Below are 21417 nucleotides of genomic sequence, written 5' to 3'. Positions count from 1 at the left end.
GTTGACGCCATTATGGAAAGGCCCGTTGCCACTTACAAAGTATAGTTAGAACCTACGATGTGTGTCGTATTAGTAAATGTATTACGAAATATTCCCAATACTGGACTGAGAAAACACATTTTCCCTCAATATTTAAAGGATGTGGAGGATTTACATTTTTTAAAAATACACTATTTATCATCAAATCCAGAATTACTGACGAAATTTAGAAAATGAAAGTGAAGAAATACTTGACTAAATATTTTTGCAACAAGTTTTGCGGATCTCACGGCGTATAGTCTGTGTAAAAAACTCTTTGTATCCTTAAACACATATTTGTTTGAACGATAAGTAATTTTTGATACATTTCCATCGTAAAAGAGAAGACTGGTAAAAACGGACTAGTTATTTACACTTTCAATTGTTATATTGAAATATACATGTGTGCACACCATTTCATAATAATGTAAACCACCTTTATATCATCGCCTTTCATTTTTTTTTGTCATTTAGAAATGTTCCTTAGTTATAAATTGGATATCATTTTTCACTCGTACATTTATCATGTATGTGGTTTATCACCACAAAATTCGAAATACTCTGAGTCAGGAAAGTAATCATTGCTGAACTTAAAATTAATATTCCGATTGAAAGTTGTACAGAGCACACATATAGATTCAAATACATCATTGTTATATCTAACTTGATTGACAAACAAAGATGTTTCTTCGAAAGATGAAATAAATAAAGATTTAAGTCTGTAGATTTATAGTAATTTATTAATCTATGATATGCAGATCAGTCACAGTCTGGAGAATATTACTTATAACATTCATATTTACAGAATTCAGCAAATAGGAGAGATTTACCACCACGTCACTGATAACTGCTGTGTGGACTACGTATACACACAATCTTAGAAGGTCGTACAAACAACATGTAAACAACGATAGCATTTTCTGTAAAGTTAACATAAGATGATGTTCCTGGGGCAAAGTTTTAAAGATCAGAATTATCTGAACATATATTTTTTGTAATATTCAAAATGAAGAAAAAAAATACAAAACTATTTTCTAAATAGTATTGATATATTTTATATATAAGATAAGTGTGATGTTATAAAGGGTTTAATTTTTGCTAAACATCTACATGTACTTTAATTTTTATGTCTATATCAATCTTGAAACAACTCGCTACATGTGTTCTACGAATTATCATTTTTATGTGAAATATGCCTGCTAATTGCTCAGTTTTGTTTCATTTTCATTTTCCCTTTTTTCACCCTGTCAATGTAAATATGTTTTATGATTCAAGGGTATCATATTTCAGCCATTGTTAAATGTATGCTAAGACCCAAAACTGAGTGTTGTTAACATAAATATAATTTAAAACTTTATGCTTAGTTCATGTTCAGTTTTAAGTATTTAGCAAGTCAAAGTGACATTATGCTCATATTTTCGTAGTCAATTTGAGCTGAATTGACTTTATATTTCAAAAGATTGACTGTTTAAAATGGTGTTTGACCAACAGGTGATATTTGAAAATGTTTGGGATAAATTTCATTTATTTAAAAAGTTGACAAAATTCCCAGTTAAACATGTTTACAGCAGCCAATATAAAAAAGAAAAGGCAACATAATTACTCAAAATAGTCATGTGTCAAATCTGTGGTTGGAAAAAAATCTGGGATCAGGTAGATATGATAATGACCTCCGTGAATTTATTTCAGAATACTGGTACACCTCTAAAACTATATCATACTTATAAGCTAGGCATTATATATTTGATGTAGTTAACTAATTATAACTTTTTTTAAGGCCACATATTATAACAAATATCTAAACAATGTCTTTATAATTGTTCGAATATTTCTTTTGCCTACAGTTTTTATAATTGTTTGAAGATTTCTTTTCCCTACAGTTTTATTTATTTTCAATAAAAAATAAATAAATAGGAAATATGAGATAAGAAAGATTGTTTTGTTTATATAATTTTGTAGTCAGTACCTTTAAAAGTACAATAGAATTGCATCGTTTCATACAATAATTAAACATAATAGCCTATATTTTCCCAGTCACTTTGCAAGCTTAATGTTAATTCTTTATTTTAATTATTTTCAATCACCTGTTTTATTCGCGATGAATTAAGTTTACGATGAATTAAGTGTACGTTATTTTTGCTGATTTAAAAAATGATAACAGTTTCTTGACAATATTTCTAAGCAAGTTTGTTTCACATATAATGTCTTTATTGTAAATAAATAGTTACTCAACATATTGTAAATCTTTTCTTTATTCATGAACCATTTAACTGATATTTTCTTGAATTTATGATGATACAATCATTTTTCTATTCGGGGACTAGTGATGCTTTAGCATCAAAACCTCTACTTTATTGAAACAGAGCTCATATTTATTTCTTAATAGACATACACACCATAGTTTTCTTATGTAAAATGACTAGGTAGTACAAAGTGAATGTACGACCAGCAACGGTTGCTATGGTCAGTGCTTATCAGAAATTCTATTTTTAGAATATTGGCCACTGGTAAATCTCTCCTATACGTAAATAATAAATAATTTAAATTTTGCAAAATCCTATACAAACTACAAATTTGAATTATATAAAACCTTGAAGCATTACTTATTCAAACCCCTAGAGAGGTGTGTTTTAATGTTGTTTTTGTTTGTGTTTTGTTCTTTTACTATTTTAAGGGGGGGGGGGGTCACTTTAAACAAAGGAGAAAATAACCAGTGGACTCACTTTGTGCTGTGGAAACATGAACATGTTGCCCACAAAGATCCCAAATACATATAAGTCATACAGGGATTATCATGGAACAAATAACTTATATTGCGAAACAGTGAAAAACACTCATTGGTTCTAGCATAAGATGAGCACATTTTTCATTTGAATCACTGAAGGTCAAAAGTACAGGCAATATCTCGGGTAATTATCAATACTCTCGTTATTTGTGCTGTAAACTCGATTTGACCCCTAATTTAATGTTTCAACGGTATGGTTATACATGCGGATAAAGGTTATTTGATTTTAGTTTGGGGGGGGGGGGCGTTGATGTTTTTCTTATAGACGCCTTGCAAAATGTAAGGTCAATTTCAGGTCACTCATGTTTTATTTAGTGGAGGCAGAAAGCTGTTTACTGACAAGCCTCCACAGAGAAGTTATTTCACAATAATCATACTTTAATAGCAGTTGTTATTAGCAAAATATATCTTAAATGTTTCAGAAATTTGTGAATTATTTGATGCTTTTGTCTGCAGGTTTATTTTGGGTTTTATGTAAAAGTTAAGGATATTACTTAATGGTGAATAAAATAGTTAAAAAAACTAATGAAATATCAAAAATGAAATATTCTAATGAACTATTTTTCATATAAATCAAAAATGGTAACATTATGATATTTCCATCTCACGGTCGGCTCTCAACATAAAATATTTCTTTTCTTGCAAACACATGAAAACTGTGCATTAATAGAATAAAATGATGCGGAATAAAATATTATGCTACTACGTTAAATATATTTTTAACAAAACAAAACATATTTATTTCATACAGGCATTCTTATTCAAATATATGGATGCTCAAATATGCAAAACACAAAAAACACCGTGTCATTATATGTACTTAGATTCCCATACGTATATTATAAATACAGTTTAATTCAATAACTTATCATTGAATGATAGTATCTGTAGCTTATCCAATGCTTTTATGTTCCAATTATAATGGATCTGCAGTGTTTTGTCTGCAGAAGTGGATAGATAAAGTAAAAAAAAAAGATTTTTATACAGACAAAAAATACAGACAACAAAAGTATAAACAATAAAACCCAAAGATAAGGTCATTTTTGAGCATTTCAATGAACTTAGGCTATTAGCAGACAGCTTGCTGCCTCCAGGTGTAACCTGTGGTGCAGCGTTCTATTTTTAGTAATTTTGAAAGGGGTCTATTTATTTACTATTTATTTACTATTTACAATGTTTGTGTTCATTGATGCTCTATCTTTATTCGTTTAAAAATTATTTATACATTTATAAATATTGTAAGGTTTTTATTTCGGCAGTGTTCATACTATTTATCTGATCTTTAATACTCACTATCTGTGTGATTTACTCCAGTAGTTTTATATACTTTCCATTAAAGTTTGTAATGATATATTGTTACACAGTGAGACTTATTTATAATCACAAATTTCCTTTAATTTACTAAGATTGCTCTCAAAAAAATATCGTTAAAGGAAAAATGTTTCCAAATAGGAGGAAAGTTATATCTATAACTCATTCTTATCTTTTTACTTATCTTTTTATCATTATCATTATGATTATTTTATTTTTGTTATAATCATGACGTATTAAAATGTCTGATCATAGTGATATATTCAATAAAATTTATAAAAGATATATCGTAGAATGATTTTCATTCTGCTCCTTACACTTGTAAAATCATTGATTAAAATAACGATAAGACTTTTTCATTCATTTAATGAAAGTAACAATTAATACTAGATAGTGCATGTTTTATGTTGTATAAATGTATATTATTACCTTCAATATCATGTATCATGAAGTGTAAAAATACTTCTTACATGTAAAGCGAAGACAGAAACGAAAGTCATTTCATATTGGAACAAAAGGAGGCGCTTTACAAAACAACAACACTTATCTGTCTTAGGAATTATTTACTAATGATTTGCCGATAATGTGAATTAGTCAATGACCTGGTATGTAATACGAAGTTACAATAATCATTAATGTTTAAGCATGCATAATGTAATTAGCGTTTTGCGATTTTTTATCTTTCAGAAGTCAACGGGATCGAGATTTATAAGTGATGAGTGTGGAATATACAGTTATTATCAGAATTACATAGAGGATATTTGTTTAGTTCAGTGTAAGATAGGAATATATTTCACCGAGTGAGCACCAAAAGGTATATTTCACGAGTGGCGCAGCCACGAGTGAAATATGAACTTTTGGTGTTCACAAGGTGAAATATATTTCGATCTTACACTAAACTTAACAAATTTTCTTTTTATTATATGCAAAGAAACATTTTAAAAAGACATTAAACCTAACTCTGAATGAAAAGCGCGCCAAATAATAATACAACGTGACGTTATTTACGACGTCACGTCATTAAGTTGGTACCCAGTATTGTGCACGCTGGTATTTCACTGAAACAACGTAAGGGGCTTAAATTCAAAACAGTGAAATTATCAAAGTGGTAATTTCACTGTTTCAAACAGTGAAATTACCAGTTTTATATCACTGATATATTTCTATAAACCATCGAAAAGCATGTAATAAACAGAAATACATAAAGATTTTTGAAAAAAGTAATGTATGTATAGTCATTTACTAAAAATAATTTGGTTAGTCGACCATGAGAACATGATTAAATTAAGAAAAACTTATATTTACATATATTGTTAATAACTCAATGAATATAAACGTTATAATAATAATGCACTAATTTATGCGTCCACAAAATTATCTAATTAACATAATTCCACCCCACATATGTCAAAATAAAAATATAGTAGGACAAGATAATACACAGACTTGCAATACGCGTGTCTAAAAAACAACAAAAATGACCTTTTTGCACATTGGAGCTATAATTATAACAGGCCCCCTTATAAGGGAAAAAAAAATAAAAAATTTTTTTTATGGAAAAAAAAAAAATTAAAAATTTTGCCACAAAAGTTTAAAAGATATTGTAAAAAATTTTGGAAATTGTAAAAATTGTTTCAAAAAGCACTCATTTTTTTAGGGCTTCCTAGATAAAAAAAAGACATTTTTGCTAAACTTATAAATACGTCTTTTTTAAAGAAAAAAAATCTACAAAAAAAATTTAAAAAAAAGGGGGCAAATTATAGCATAAATAAAATGCAAAAAAAGGTAGGGTGAACGTTTGGGTTTGGCCCCAAAATGGGCGTTTTTTCGTGCGCCCCGTTTTTCGTGTAACGTGCGTGGTATGCGTGAAAACTTTTGCGAAAATTGCGAACGTTTTCTCAAGCGTGGCATTCGTTTATCAAGCGTTTAACGTTTATCGTTTTCCGTGTATCGTTTTTTCGTTTATCGTGCGTCTGAAAGCGTGCGTTTCTTATTCCCAGAAACGTTTAGCGTGCGTCTGCGTTCGTCTAAGCGTTTAGCGTCTGTTAAACTTATTATTGAGAAGTAAAAGAATATCTTAGATATATTAATGTAAAATTTCTTGTTTCTTAAACATGTAAGAGATGTTCTGTGTCCCTGTCAAAGAATAGAAATATTATACAAAGAAGTATTATTGTGATATTTACTTTAAAGTTTTTAAAGTTTGTGACCTCGCGGCGAATACAGGTCAGATTTCTACATGCTTTACGCCGAAGATTAATTAGTTTTAATATCCTATTTTACATACGCATAAGATATAATTACTAATTCATTGCAACATTTTTGATATTCAATTCAGCAAACAGGTGTTTATATGCGTACCATTATATATTAGATATGAAGTTCGTAAGAATCAAATGATGGTAATCAGACTAGCACCCCACCCCCATTACAAGTTCATCTTCTGACTTTTCATTAAAGATCGACTGTCCGAATCCTATCCGAATACTATTTAGGGTGATAATTATTTAGACAGTTCCTTCCTATTTTTCTTGACAGATTTATATTGATATGTAACAGCCTGGCAGGGACTCGAACCCCTGACACTCGGAATACGATTCCGCGGCTCTTGAGTTCCTCTGAGCTATTCGGCCGCTTACACGTTTTACTTGTTGAAATACTGAATAGTTATAAACCTACTGTGTATGCAAATATTTCTTCGAATTTCCCAGGGTTACTTAGCATTGTGAATTAATTTCTAGCTGGGCTATACAAATGTATGTCAATCACAAGGTGAGAAAAAAAGTGCATCTTGACATGGACTCGAACCCGTGACCCTCTAAATACCGTACCGCAGCTGTACCGACATTTGTTAATAGTTTCATTATTTGTACATGTATAGTGAACATTTTAATAATCAAACATTGTACATTGTACTATTTCTATATTTTTGTACAAATAAAAATAGCTTGATTTTTTTCTAGATAAAAAATTCTATGATGGCTAAAATATACCATGTTGTACTTTTTAGACATTTAATCACAACAGACAGGCTAAGCCACCCTTTACAAAATTCCCCTATCTGTCAGCTCATAATCAAGGCATAGACTACTATTTTTATATGTGGCGTCAGCTTTAAATTTACTGTTCACTTACAAACCGTATAACACTGATAGCGAACAGATGCGCAGTCTGGTCTGGATCCATGCTGGTCGCAAACCCATGATGTTGGTTTTATCCTGACGCGGCTCAAATATATCTTTATCTTATATGAGGTTCATAACCCGGCTACAGATTGTCCATGGACAGCCTTAAAATGACCATGGATATCCATGGAAAGAGCATGGAAATACATGGATAAGTCAAGTGAATGGACAGTGTCCATACTAACAACATGGATAACATGGACGATGTCCATGAATTACATGGACAGCGTCCAGGGAATATAAAAATGTTCATGGACATAGTACAAAAAAAACTATGTCTAATGTGGACATTGTCCATGGTCAACTTCATTGCTCATACTTAGAAATTTTTATCAAAAGTGATTGGATGGATATGCAAAAAAAATCTAAGTGCCAAAACATGAAAAATGTTTAAAAAAATCATAACTGCCATTCTTCAAAAAATTATATGTTCATATTGGGTATCAAATTAATCAGCATGAAAAGAAAAAATCAAATATAGCAAGATCAAGTAGATTTTTTTTGATTTTTTTTTTTTTAAATTCTAAACTTAAGTTAAATGATAATATAGAAAAATATACTGTACCCTTATGCATACCATTTCAATTATATAAAAAGATAATCTAGTCTAAATACTTGTAGACTTGTTTAGGTTTGTTTGTTTCTGTTTTTGTTGTTCATTATCATATATTACCCTAATAAAGTTAGAAAAATAAATGCACAATTTAATAGAAACAATTTAAATCTAAGAACAAATGTAATTGTTATGCACTTATATTTATTTATTAATTGATGATAAATTAATTATTATTATGTATCTCTATTGAAGTATATATAATTTATATATTCATCCTGTGTAGATGTAACTTATGTATAGTGATTCATTTCTGGAACATTCAAATTAGCATCAGCCACAATGTAAATATTTATGACCCCTCAAGTGGAACCTGCTGTTTTCATAACTACCAATGTTAAACTCACCTATCTGACATAAAGAGAATAGAAAGAGGTAAAGCAGGTTTTACAACATACTATATTACACTGTAGCTCCCAAGTAACTTAATACCCTTGCAGAACAAATCACAGGTCAGAACACTCCTTCCAGGCGGGTCATTTGAACAGGAGCATTGAAAGATAATGTTTATTAGTGCCTAAATATACTGCTTAAAAGTTAATAACTTGAAATATTATGTTGGAGCATTGGAAATAAGACCAAATGAGTTTAAACTGGACAAATTTACAAGAGTTTTCCTGGAAATATGAACTTTTAAACATGTGTATTTCATGATTCAGTTAAAATGGAGGGAAATACATGTATATAACCATTTCTAACAGTAAGTACAAACAGAGACATAGATAACAGAGATAGGCAACTTCCTAACCAGTTAAAATATCACGCGTTCCTGGTAAACTTAAAACTTGTAGCAAGTAAAACTTATTAACCAGATATCAAAATCAGGAAAACAATACATTTTCTGAAAGCTTATGCACTTGTCTATGGCTGCAGGTAAAAATATTTACAGTTCCAATTTAAATAAATGATACATCAGTTTTTAAAGAGAACTACCTATTAATTTTTGTTACAAAACTATTCATTTGACGAAAAAACTGGCTCAGTGGGTATGTTCTGCTCTATTTTTCTAAGCGAAAGGTATGGAAAGTTATCAATATTTTAACATGCAGCAATAGATAAAAGATTTACCTTTCAAATGGTATATAATATTAAAGGATCAAATGTACATCCATTGAGTTTTATTTGCTACAAAATGCCTAATTTTTCACTTTTTGATAGGCATGAGTGATATTTCAATGGAGTATATAGGAGCTGCTTATCTCTGTTATCTATGTCTCTGGTACAAATGTATTTTTATTTTTTAACACTTATTATTTTAGTTTTTTCAAACTTTCATTGCAAGTATACATTGTTTCAGTTATTGTATTTCTACATACATGTAACTTTTCAATATAAATAGTTAAGGAAATCTTTTTCATTTTTAAATAATGGCGGGAATTTTAAATCAGAGATTACAATTTTACATTCAAAATATTGGTGATTGATCAAGCAATGAATTTCCAAATTCACATTTAATAAAATTCATAATATGCCTTAATTGTAATTTCTTGTTACTCATGTACATATGTTTATTTTTTCAACATATTAGGTTGCAAACTTTCAAGTCTTGGAGTCACATATGAGATGTTTCAACTCAAAGGATGTCAGATGAGGGAAAAGTGATAAATGTACTGTTGAATACAGAATGCTTACAAAACCATCCTGGTAATAATTTAGTTTGTTTTGTTGAAAAAAGTCGAAGTAACATGTTTTCATATAAATGCATGTTATTTTCCAAAGTCTGAACAAAATGTTGTTCTTCATGTTTTATACATAAATTATTGTTATACTGACTCCACTGAACAAATCTCAAACTTTCAGTGGTAATCAAGTACTTGTGAAGGATTGAGTAATTTAAACTGCCATAGCATAAAAGTTGTCATTATATAAATATAGGAAAAGCAGGGAAATAATTGACACAAGTTTATCATAATGTTGATTTTGACCAAAAAATGAATCATTTTCATCAAAGCATGGTGTTTACTTGATAACTCTGTGCTGATATTCTGCAAAAAATCATTTAATTGAAAGTTTTCCATCTTAACTTTTTTTACCCTTTCATATTTTTTATCAATCATGTTTTAAACAATACTAATTATGTTGTAAAGGGCAACCTCGTTAATCGTTAATACAAATGGTGTTATGTTATGAATTAAGCTCAAAAATGCTACAAATGATGTCAGTACTAAAATTGATAACAAAGAATCCAAAAGAACTGAAAATGCCAATATTACATTTCAGGACCAACTGCAAAGCAAGGTTATTGGCATAACCACCTACAATAAGATGGTCATTGTTCTATTCCGCTTTTTGTATAAAGAGGAGGAATATGCCGGAAAATCATTGACAGGGAAAGCATCCAAAAGTGGCGAAAAAAAGCCACCTGTTGACCAAGAAAAGTTGACAGGAATTTACGGTCAGTGTTTCTTTTTTTTTTTTTTTTTTGGTTATTTAAATTTCATTGAAAGTTTTTGAATTTCATTGGAAGTTTTTAACAGGGATTGAAAATTTTTTTTCATAGCCAATCGTCTTGCAGGACTTTTAAGTGTCTTCAAATTGCTACTCGTCCATGTAGATAATTTAAATTGTTAATTATTCAAGGGTTAAGTATATTAAATTGATTTGTCAAGTCAATATTTATATAATTTGTTATGTTCTTTACAGATATCATCAAAAGGAATTTTCCGCATGTCACACCAGTGATGGTCAGGGAAAAGCTGCGTGACATTGTCAAGCCATCTCGTGCCAACAAAACAGTGAAACAATAAATATGTGTACAAAATAAACTGTGGCCGTTTTAGCCATTCAGAACAATATAAATGAGAACATTTGAGAACTTGTTTTACTTCATATATGGTGTAAATAAATCTTTAATGTGTCATAATTTTACAGCCTTGTCAATTCAAAATAATTGTTACACTAGTGCAACTCCCAAGTGAAAAAGATTATGTGGGACCTTTTTTTACAGACTTTTAAACAGGTATCTCAACACAAGTGTGATATCATGGACATTGACCATGGATGTCATAAAAGATTCCTCAAAATTGGTTTTGAACATGGATAGAATGGACATTGTCCATGGAAAGAATGGACATTGTCCATGGAAAGAATGGACATTGTCCATGGTAAGAATGGACATTGTCCATGGTAAGAATGGACATTGTCCATGGACATCATGGACATTGTCCATGGGTATCATGGACAATGGACATGGTAAGCATGGACATGGATAGCATGGACACTGTCCAGGGATATAAAGAATTGTCCATGGACAAGTGTTTCAATACTCCATGGACACTGTCCATGCTTATATCCATGGAAATCCATGGACATTCTGTAGCCGGGAATATAACCCACTTTGATAAACATATATAGCTTCCTTGATTTTTTTTTCTGTATATTACATGTATCTAAAATCACTTTTAAGGTTTATCAATCCGTAATCATTACTTAACATAATACCCCTTTGAGATACCCGAGATGAGCCTGTGTCGCCCTTTGCTAACTTAAAAGTATATAACCTTTCCATATACAACCATATAATTCTTTGAAGATTTTTCTCAGCTGAGTTAGATAGGTATGCTGTAGTCCCAAGTCACTTGTTTAACTTTCCTCAAGTAAGTTATAAACCACATAACTGATAAAATTCTAACTATAATATACTTAAATATCGCCTATGTATTTATATAAATTTACAAAAACCCATTTTGCATACTAATATATCTTTTGGGACCTGTACAATTTCAATTGATTGTAATTTTAATTTTCCTTCAATATCAATTTTATGCTTCATAGGTAGGTCAGTTCACAAGATCCCTATGAAAAGTAATGTAATTGAAATAAACTTTATTAATTAAAAGCTTTAATAAGATGACTTAAAAAAGAAGATTTCAATAATTGTCCATGAAGAATATAAATGTTATAGTAAATTCTATGTGGACCCCAACTATTTACGAAAGCAGTGCCACATAAAATGTTGATACACCGGGTTATTTTACCTTAAAATTAACCTCTTAGGAAATGATACAGAATTTTTTTATATAACATAAATCTATTATATTAATTAACAAACATATCTAATTGACTAGAATAAGGTAGTCCTAACAAATTTCATTACAAAATATGAGAATTATGGCAAATCTCCTAAGATGCCTAAATGTCCAAGATAATGCACTAAATCACTACAAAATATGAAAATTTTACCTAATTATAAGAGCCTTGGAAATTAAAAAAGCTATAAGAGGAACATTAATCTATCATATTAATTAACAAACGTATCTAATTGACTAAAGTAAGGAAGTCCCACCAAATTTCATTACAAAATATAAGAGTTATTGCAAATTTCCTAAGATACCTTACTGTCTTAAGATAGAACACCAATTCACTACAAAATGGGGATTTTTACCTTATTATAACAGCCTAGGAAATGAAACAGAATTATAAGTGCAACATAAATCAATAATATTAATTAACAAGCATATCTAATTGATTGAAATAAGAATATCTCAATAAATTACATTGATTATTCAAAAAATTATGGCTTATTTCCTATGATGTATAACTATACAAGCTTACACACTAATTCATTAAAAATGGGAGTAATATCACTTGATTATAACCTCATGGTAAATGAATCAAAGATATATAAGCAACATAGTATTATTATATTAAGTTATACCTACATCAAATTGACTTATATAAGAAAATCCCAACAAATTTCATTGAAAATTAAGAAATAATGGCTAATGTTCTATAATGCCTTATTAATAACTTTACCACACTAAATCATTTAAAATTTGGGTAAGTTGACCAACTTATAACCTTCTGGTCACTGAAACAAAGTAAGTAAAGCCAAATAATGTTATACTATCAAGTAACTACTACATCTAATTGACTAAAATAAGAAAACCCCATTGAATTATATTGACAATGAAGAAAGATAGGGCAAATTTTCTATGATGAAGCAAATACATTACATCTTTAAAAATTTTACCTTATTATAACCTCCTAGGAAATGAAACCAAGTTAGTAAGGCAACATATTACTATAATATTGAGTAACAATTACATCTGTTTGATTGATATGGAAAAAAATCCACCAAATTTCATTGAAAGATAAAAAAAGGTAAGGCAAATGTCCTATAATGCAGGCAGAGGGGTTCAGATCCACTATCAGTAAGGAAGTGTTCCCTTCCCCGTCAGGGGACCATTACTGGCATGGTATATGGAATCACAAAAAAGATACTGTAAAACTGATTTTTTCATTTTTACAGCTCAGAACTGTTTACTATTGAGGGGAGAAGATGTGCAAGCAGACTGATAGCTTAGCCGGTAGTCAGCTTCGACACTGTATTCAAGGGGTCCCTGGCTCAAGTCCCAGTCAGGCTGCATATTTTTCTCACCCTTTGACATTTGACTACCAACAGTTAGTAATAAAATAATGTGAAATTGGCCTTGAAGTTTCATACCTTCACCTATTCCAAAGGGAACTGTGATGGATGGTATAAAACTCAAAGTCCTATTTCACATTGTTCACTGTACCCATTCAAGGACGAATTTCAATAAAGCAGGGGAATATGTAATGGTTCCGAACTGTTCACTATATAGGGAGATGATGCGTAAGCAGCCTAATACAATATAGTTCAGTCGGTTGAGTGGCAGAACAGTATTCCAAGGGTCCCGGGTTAAAGTCCTGGTGAGGCTGCACCTTTCTTTTTTAACTTGTGACAGTAACAAAAAAGGAAGGTATTAGGCATTTAATGTTCCTTAATAATAATACATGTATAGCATAATCATAACATAATTATAGTGCATAAAATGTCAATAAATTTCAATGCTATGAAACATAATTTTATTTTCTGATGCGCTGCTCTTTTGGTAAATCCATATACTTTACGGTTTACACATGATTCACAAATTATTGGAGTCCAACACTCCTCCCCTCCTGGCACTTATGGATCGAGGTGCATGAGGCTGACAAGTTTCTCCATTTTCCTCATTTTTTATTGCTTACAGTTTCGGGGCCCAAAATAGAAGTTTATTCTTAATATAACACTTTAATTCATTAAATTTCATTAGGCATTTTATAATTCTATAATCATTCTTATCTGTTATATTAAAACATATTTTATCAATATCTTTTTATGGAATTTAATTCTTTGAAAAAAAAAAAAAATTAAATATAAACATATGCATGTAGTTTTACAGCTGATAATTTTTTCAGAACTCATATAAAACTCAAATTCTAACACAACCCACATTTTTCCCTATTGAACAAAGAAGAACAGAAAGTGTGTGTTATTATGCAACAGATGCACAGTTTGACATTCTATATTTAGACATGTGACGTAATCATTTAACACGTGATGTAACCACTAAAAATCTGACGCCCGGAAAATAAGTACGGAAGCAAATAAGGCTCAATTTTGCTTATCTATCAAGTACGGCAACATTTATTTGTTGATGTCGTGTTAGAATTGAAATTATATATCCAAATCGGTGATTTTATCGCTTGATAACATCAATGTTTGTGGTTCGGATGCGCATCATTATATCACTTGGGCTACGCCCTCGTGATATAATTCCTCGCATCCGAACTCCAAACAGTGATGTTTTTGAGTGATAAAATCACTATTTGGGATATATTATTACTTAATTAATATTTATTTTCCCAGGGAAATTTCATTATACATTATATCACCGGAAATCTTTTTTATATCAATGATGTTTGCAAGTATGTTTTATATTATAATTATATTAATAAAAAATAATATATCCCAAACAGTGATTTTATCAATCAATAACATCACTGTTTGGAGTTCGGATGTGAGGAATTATATCACGAGGGTGTAGCCCGAGTGATATAATGATGCACATTCGAACAAAAAATAGTGATTTTATCAAGCGATAAAATCACTGATTTGGATATATTAATTCGATTCTTAAACACGACATCAACAAATAAATGTTGCCGCACTTGATTGTTAAGCAAATTTGCGCCTGATTTGTTTCCGTACTTATTTTCAGCGTGTCAGATTTTTAGTGGTTACCTCACGTGTATAATGATTACGTTACATGTCTAAATATAGAATGTCAAACATTCCATCTGTTGCATAATAACACACACTTTCTGTTCTTCTATGTTCAATAGGGTAAATGCCGGTCATGTTAGAATATATTATAACCCATAATGCATGGTATTTATTATATATATTTATCAAATTGAACAAAAGGTGGTTAAAAATTGAGCTTGAAACTTTCAGGGCCGAAACGTCCAGGAGGTGCAATTTTTGTCCTGAAACATATAGATTTAGCCCTTGTCCACAGACATTTGGGGTTTGGAGCTCAAAACGCCTTTAAAATCCAAATAAAATGCATATTTGTCAATCCCAGCACATGTACTGATCATATATATCAAAAAAACTTAATATAAGCCGTTTTGAAAAAATTTCATATTTCAACATCTATAATAATACACAAGATAAAAATGTTCGCCGGAAAAAATCCGCACCCCTACCGTCACAATCACCATGTATTTTAATCCATTTCCAATATTTTCACATAATCCTTTGGTCCATCGACACAGAAGATATAATTCTTCACGATGATGGTCAATTTTAAACTTCAACGGTAATATAAACAACGCAACAGCCGAAATAAACATCAATATTATCGCCGTTTTTTTCCAACGACAAAATCTTTCGATAAATTCAATGGACCAGACGGCTATGAACGAAGCTATCCGATTATGTGGTTCCCAAACTTAAAAGCGCTGCGCATTTTGCACACGGCAAAGCTGGGGCCACATAATCGGATAGCTTCGTTCATAGCCGTATGGTCCATTGAATTTATCGAAACATTTTGTCGTTGAAAAAAAAACAGCGATAATATTGATGTTTATTTCGGCTGTTGCGTTGTTTATATTACCGTTGAAGTTTAAAATTGACCATCATCGTGAAGAATTATATCTTCTGTGTCGATTGACCAAAGGATTATGTGAAAATATTGGAAATGGATTAAAATACATGGTGATTGTGACGGTAGGGGTGCGGATTTTTTCCGGCGAACATTTTTATCTTGTGTATTATTATAGATGTTGAAATATGAAATTTTTTCAAAACGGCTTATATTAAGTTTTTTTATATATATGATCAGTACATGTGCTGGGATTGACAAATATGCATTTTATTTGGATTTTAAAGGCGTTTTGAGCTCCAAACCCCAAATGTCTGTGCCCTTGTCTGGAAAAAATGTTGGGCTACCGGTCTGCAATGTATGTTTTCTTTTATTTAAAAAGGTCATGTATTAATTTTGTTCACCTGTATGTAAATGATTTGATAATTTTATCGCTGATTTGCTAAAGTCACTACCATTCGTTTTATTTTGTTTACGCCAGAAGCGGTGTTGAAGTAATTATTATCTATCCAAGAGATTCCTGGTATAAAGCAAAGCATTTTTTTCAGAAATGTGCATAAAGACGACCCTGTTAAATCATTTTTAATGCATGTTTTAGCGCTTGATGGCTTATAATTTCAATAATCATTTGTTTAGGCTGCCCGACAAAAAATAATATTGTGCCAGCTTGAGTGCATTCGCGGATTGATATCATTAAAGCTCTATCCTGGGACATAAGATAAGTTAGTTAACATAAACCCGTTTAAAATACATGAATGGCTAGCTATTATTTAATCAAATCACTAAACGATCTTGCTAAAGTTGTTAAAAAATTTATATGATAAGGATATTTTATTAACGTTTAGGAACGTTTTCTATTTAGCATGCGTTTTAGCGTGCGTATATTGTTTAGCGTATTTCATTTTGCGTGCGTCTGCGTATTTCGTTTCATAAAGCATGCGTGGTACATGCGTTCGTATAGCATGTAATGTGCGTGTGTTTTTTCCGGAATGTGCGTTTTGCATGTAAACTGGAACATTCACCCTACTGTATCACATACACAAAATAATGACCGTTAAAAGAGAAATAAGAGTAGTTTTTCATTTACGCGCCTATAGTATAACGCTAACATTTAGCGCGTCTTTACACAATGTTTGTATAACGCTAATGACGTCACGTCAAATTATATGCACGGATGTGCAATACCATATTTACTGAGTGGCAAAATCGGCACGGCCACCGGTGTGTGTCTGTGATAAAGCATATTAATACATATTAAGCGCATGTCAATAAATTTCAATTTTAAGTGATATGAAAAATATTTTCTGTTGTGCTGTCTTTGTAAATCAAATAACTTCACATCACAACCAGTTTCCTTATTTTCCTCATTTTTTTCCTCTCAATTACAGTTTCAGACCTAAAATAAAATTATGTTCTTAATAGCGAGCTCGACGAGCTGGCCCGAAGGGCCTGCTCGCAAAGCGAGCTTTACGGTAACGCGAGTACCTGCTAAGTGATGGTTTTGAAAACTTTCGTCCAAAGTACCGAATTGGACACATCGCAACCTTTAGAATTTAAAGATAACGATAAAAACTGAGGAATTCTGACTGAAAACGGATGTGTTGACTGGTCACCCGCGCACGTCTATGGGAACCATAATTGGGCAGGGAACCAGAATAACGGAAGATGTGTATAAAAAATGAAAATCGAAGGCGCCATTTTGTTTGAAATCTGATAAATAAAAACAATTTTTTGTCGAATTTTGTTGTGAAAACTATCTAGAATGAAAAAAAATGGTCTAACTAAGAAAATGAATCCGAACACTAATATCTTTTATTCAGTCGTTAACGCTGTACAGACGTTTAAAGTATTGTTTATGTGACGTCACAATGTAGCGCCAAACAGCACATGCAAAACAAACAAATCAAGTACGCTATTTTAATGTCGCAAACGTTTTAAGTTTTACATTTATTTCACTTTAAATAATCTTTATTTCGCTTGAAAAAATATAGAGTGAAATAAAATAACCAAAGTTTTATCAACGTTTTCAAAACTCGTTATTCATTTCACGACAGGGGCGGAGCCATATTTAACACACAGTACGTGTGACGTCACACGCAATCGTTACTGCATTTGAAATAAAAATGAGAGATTATTTCATACTATTTCACGTAAAAAGTACATCGAGCTCGCTTTGAGGCTTTGCCTTTTTCATATTATTATATATACTCATATATTGTAATGCCCTAGAAATTTTACCTTTTTTAGTGATTTCACTGGATTTCAGTATTGTTTATTTCTACTTTCACTTTCGTTTTGAGAAGCTTTTACTGGCGACAACACAGTAAATATTGCGACGTCCCAATGAAACATACAGGACATCAACTTAAATCTACGTATTGTGCCAGCAATTTAATCATTCTTGATTCTGGAAGCTTTTCCCTTTAATGTTATCCATTTCCCTGAATGTTATCCGTGGTAGAATCCTGTGTTTTTAATCTGTTTTCGTGACTTCTGTCAAAATAGTTCATTCCTTTATTTTACACTCAAGATTATATAGTTCGATTGTTTATGATGCATCCTCACTTAAAATATAGATTTGCCTCATAAATCCATCTGAATTTAATTGTTAGCACTGTATATTTATGAAAAATTGCAATGCATTTTCAATGTCGGCCATGTTGGACTATTACGTAGAGATTACGTAGTGAATGCAAGGGATAGTTCTTTATCCGATTGCGCATAAAAAGGAACACGTTACCCTAACTATTTTACTTTCGATATTAGCGCATGATAGCTTATAAATATTTCTAAAAATCATTTGTTGAGGCTGTGACAAAAATTAATTTCGGTGCTAGGTTGAGTGCATTTCAGTTCTTACATAAACTCGTTTAAAATATACATTTCTAGCTACCATATATATGATAATCAAAATTCTTCATGTAGCTAAAGTTGTTAAAAACTTAAAATGATTACGATATTTTAATAAAGGTTTAGAAACGTTTTCATTTTGCGTGCGTTTTAGCGTGCGTATATCGTTTAGCGTATTTCGTTTAGCGTATATCGTTTTGCGTGCGTCTGCGTATTTCGTTTCGTTTTGCGTGCGTATAACGTGCGTCCGTATAGCGTGTATCGTGCGTTCGTATAGCGTGTAACGTGCGTTTTGCGTGTAAACTGACACGTTCACCCTACTGTATTGCGTCACAAAGCTTTATAATGGCTATAATGGCTATTCTATCTTTGAATAAAATATCTGTTCTGTTCTGTTTGAATTAGACACGTAAAAGTGTAAAATACAATAAATTTGATAAACACGAGAAGGATGAACAGGCGCAAAGTTGAATAATTCAGCGTTGACGTTTAGGTTGAGTTTGTAACATTCTTATATTTTGAAACTCGTTGTTTCGTGTATGTGTGTGTGTGTGTTTGTTTGAGTGTGTGCGCGTCTAAAATTATCTATACTCGCCTGATGATACCCATATGAGCATGCCCCAGAAGAGTATTAGTCATTAAAGATTATTAAAATCCCCCAATTTTAAATGATTTTCCTGGCTCTTTAACGTGCCTAGTGTTTAAACGCTCATATAATGGACCTCGATTTAAACTCTCATCCGAAAGACTGATTAGAAAGTTTAGTGTACCAGCCCGGGAATCGAACCCACAATGTCGAGATATTTTTCACTCTAGTTTGTACTTTTATTGTTTGCTCTTGTGTGTCCGTGATCATCTAATCAATCTGTTTTTAAACAATTATACATGAATGATATTGGATCAACGGATTGTTAAACGGGTTGCTCTGTTACACGGTTAAAGTTCTATTTGTATATCAAATGTCTTTAATAAATGTAAAAAAAGGCGAAACATACAGTCATGTATTTCTTCAGCTATTTCTTGCGGAGGGTTCATCAACAACTTTCTGTCAATAGATGTAACGGCTGATTACAATCTTGACACTTCTTATCGCCCGCGAATGAATGACCTTACAGTCTAGCATGATTTACATATGAACAGAAAAGATGCACTCTAGACAACCTGAATATAGACCTGAAGTTTCCATTATTATCAAAATGCTTAACTTTTCCTACTTAATATTAATCTGAAATATTTTTTTAAGTATCAGAAAATCTTAACAGAACAGTTACTGATCTTACTAACAATGTGGTGTTAAAAAAACTATCATTTTAGAAAATCTAGAAAAAAACAAATCTTTATAGAAAATAAGTCTAATTATCTGTGATTCTTTTTCATTTAATGTTTATATAAGATGCTGTTTATCTTCTAGCGACTTGTTTTGTATACTGAGTAAATAATAGCATTTTTAAAGATAGAACTTCAGAGTGCCGTAAAATCTAATCATAAATACATAACCCCTGCAATATGTACTTCTTAAAGGTCCAATATGCATCAGACATGCTACCATTTTTATCTTAAAAACTTTTTTTTAATTTTTGGTATCTTGTTAAAACTCATTTGCCATATATCTAGGCTATCTGCAACTATGTGTTACACCACTCTATCATTGAAATATTTTTCTGTTGGTGGACAGAATGCACGGTCAGCGCGGTATTCGTATAATTATGTGTGTAATAAAATCTGGAACGAATTTAGCGGGCTTTATCTCTATCTCACCGTCATGGAAGAATTGATGTTCAGCAGTACAATTTGTAAATTTGTGTTATTGTTTTATAATCAAAAGGATTGTACTTAAACTGAGCAAAAGGTTATGCGATCATCAGATGCAAATTTAAGGTATTTATTTAATTTTTTTCAGTTCAGAATCAAAAATATGTATCAATGCCATGTAGTGATTGTTTATATATTTTAATTTTAGAATATAATGTGAAAATCTTTAAGGGATGGCGGTTGATAAGTTGACTTCTTATGAAATTATTGTTCCATATACATGAACATTGCACATCACTTTGTCGTCGATTATCGATTATATTGACACACAAATAAACAAAGAAGGTTACTTTCTTTTGAAGGAAGAAATGAAAAATGAACAGAAATCGGTATTTTTCCCATTCATTTAAAGAACATAATTAAGTAACATTTTCTTTATCTTTGCACATTGTTAGAAAATCATTATAATTCATTTAGATACAAAAAAAATGATATAAACATATGGATGAAATGATTGAAACGATATTATTCGAACATTTAGAATAAAAATATCTAAATACATAGTCTCTTGTATCTATCTATAAGATGACATGTGAAGAAAATAATAAGTGAGAACCCTGAAACTTTATATCTTATATGCCTTGTTGAAATTAATACAAACTGCAGACACTTGTAAAATAATACACAGGAGGTCATGAACTTCGACTAGCCGATACAGTCCTACGCATTAACCCTTCCAGCCCGCTAAATCTCAGTAAGGGCTTATCAGCTAGTAAATCACTATTAACTGTACGTCTCCCATTAATGAGTTGAGAATTTTGTCATTATTAATTGGCCCTCTGTATTCTCAATTAATGGCCCTAACATTGAAGAATCAAATTTCTGTAGAAATTTATCAATGTTTTTTTTTCTCCTTTCTTGTTTAACCGGGTCTGCGGCTTAATTGAATTGTGAAACTTAGCAATTATTTGTAAATATACTTTATAACACACGATAATTTTTTTTTAAATT

General features: G+C 31.1%; 2 long non-coding RNA genes across 2 annotated transcripts in view; both read left to right on the top strand.

Moving 5' to 3' along the window:
- Nucleotides 1-21417, top strand: part of LOC132731955 (uncharacterized) — a 49814-nt gene that overhangs the window by 15396 nt on the left and 13001 nt on the right. The gene's annotated exons all lie outside the window — the stretch shown is intronic.
- Nucleotides 9360-11235, top strand: LOC132731954 (uncharacterized). The gene is made up of 3 exons (XR_009625957.1): nt 9360-9556; nt 10133-10307; nt 10556-11235. It is a non-coding gene; the product is annotated as an uncharacterized LOC132731954 (long non-coding RNA).

The sequence above is a fragment of the Ruditapes philippinarum genome, unplaced genomic scaffold (genome assembly GCF_026571515.1).
Source record: "Ruditapes philippinarum isolate M1 unplaced genomic scaffold, ASM2657151v2 ctg9963_1_1_1_1, whole genome shotgun sequence".
Lineage (NCBI taxonomy): Eukaryota > Metazoa > Mollusca > Bivalvia > Venerida > Veneridae > Ruditapes > Ruditapes philippinarum.
This window is presented reverse-complemented; position numbering and strand designations above follow the sequence as displayed.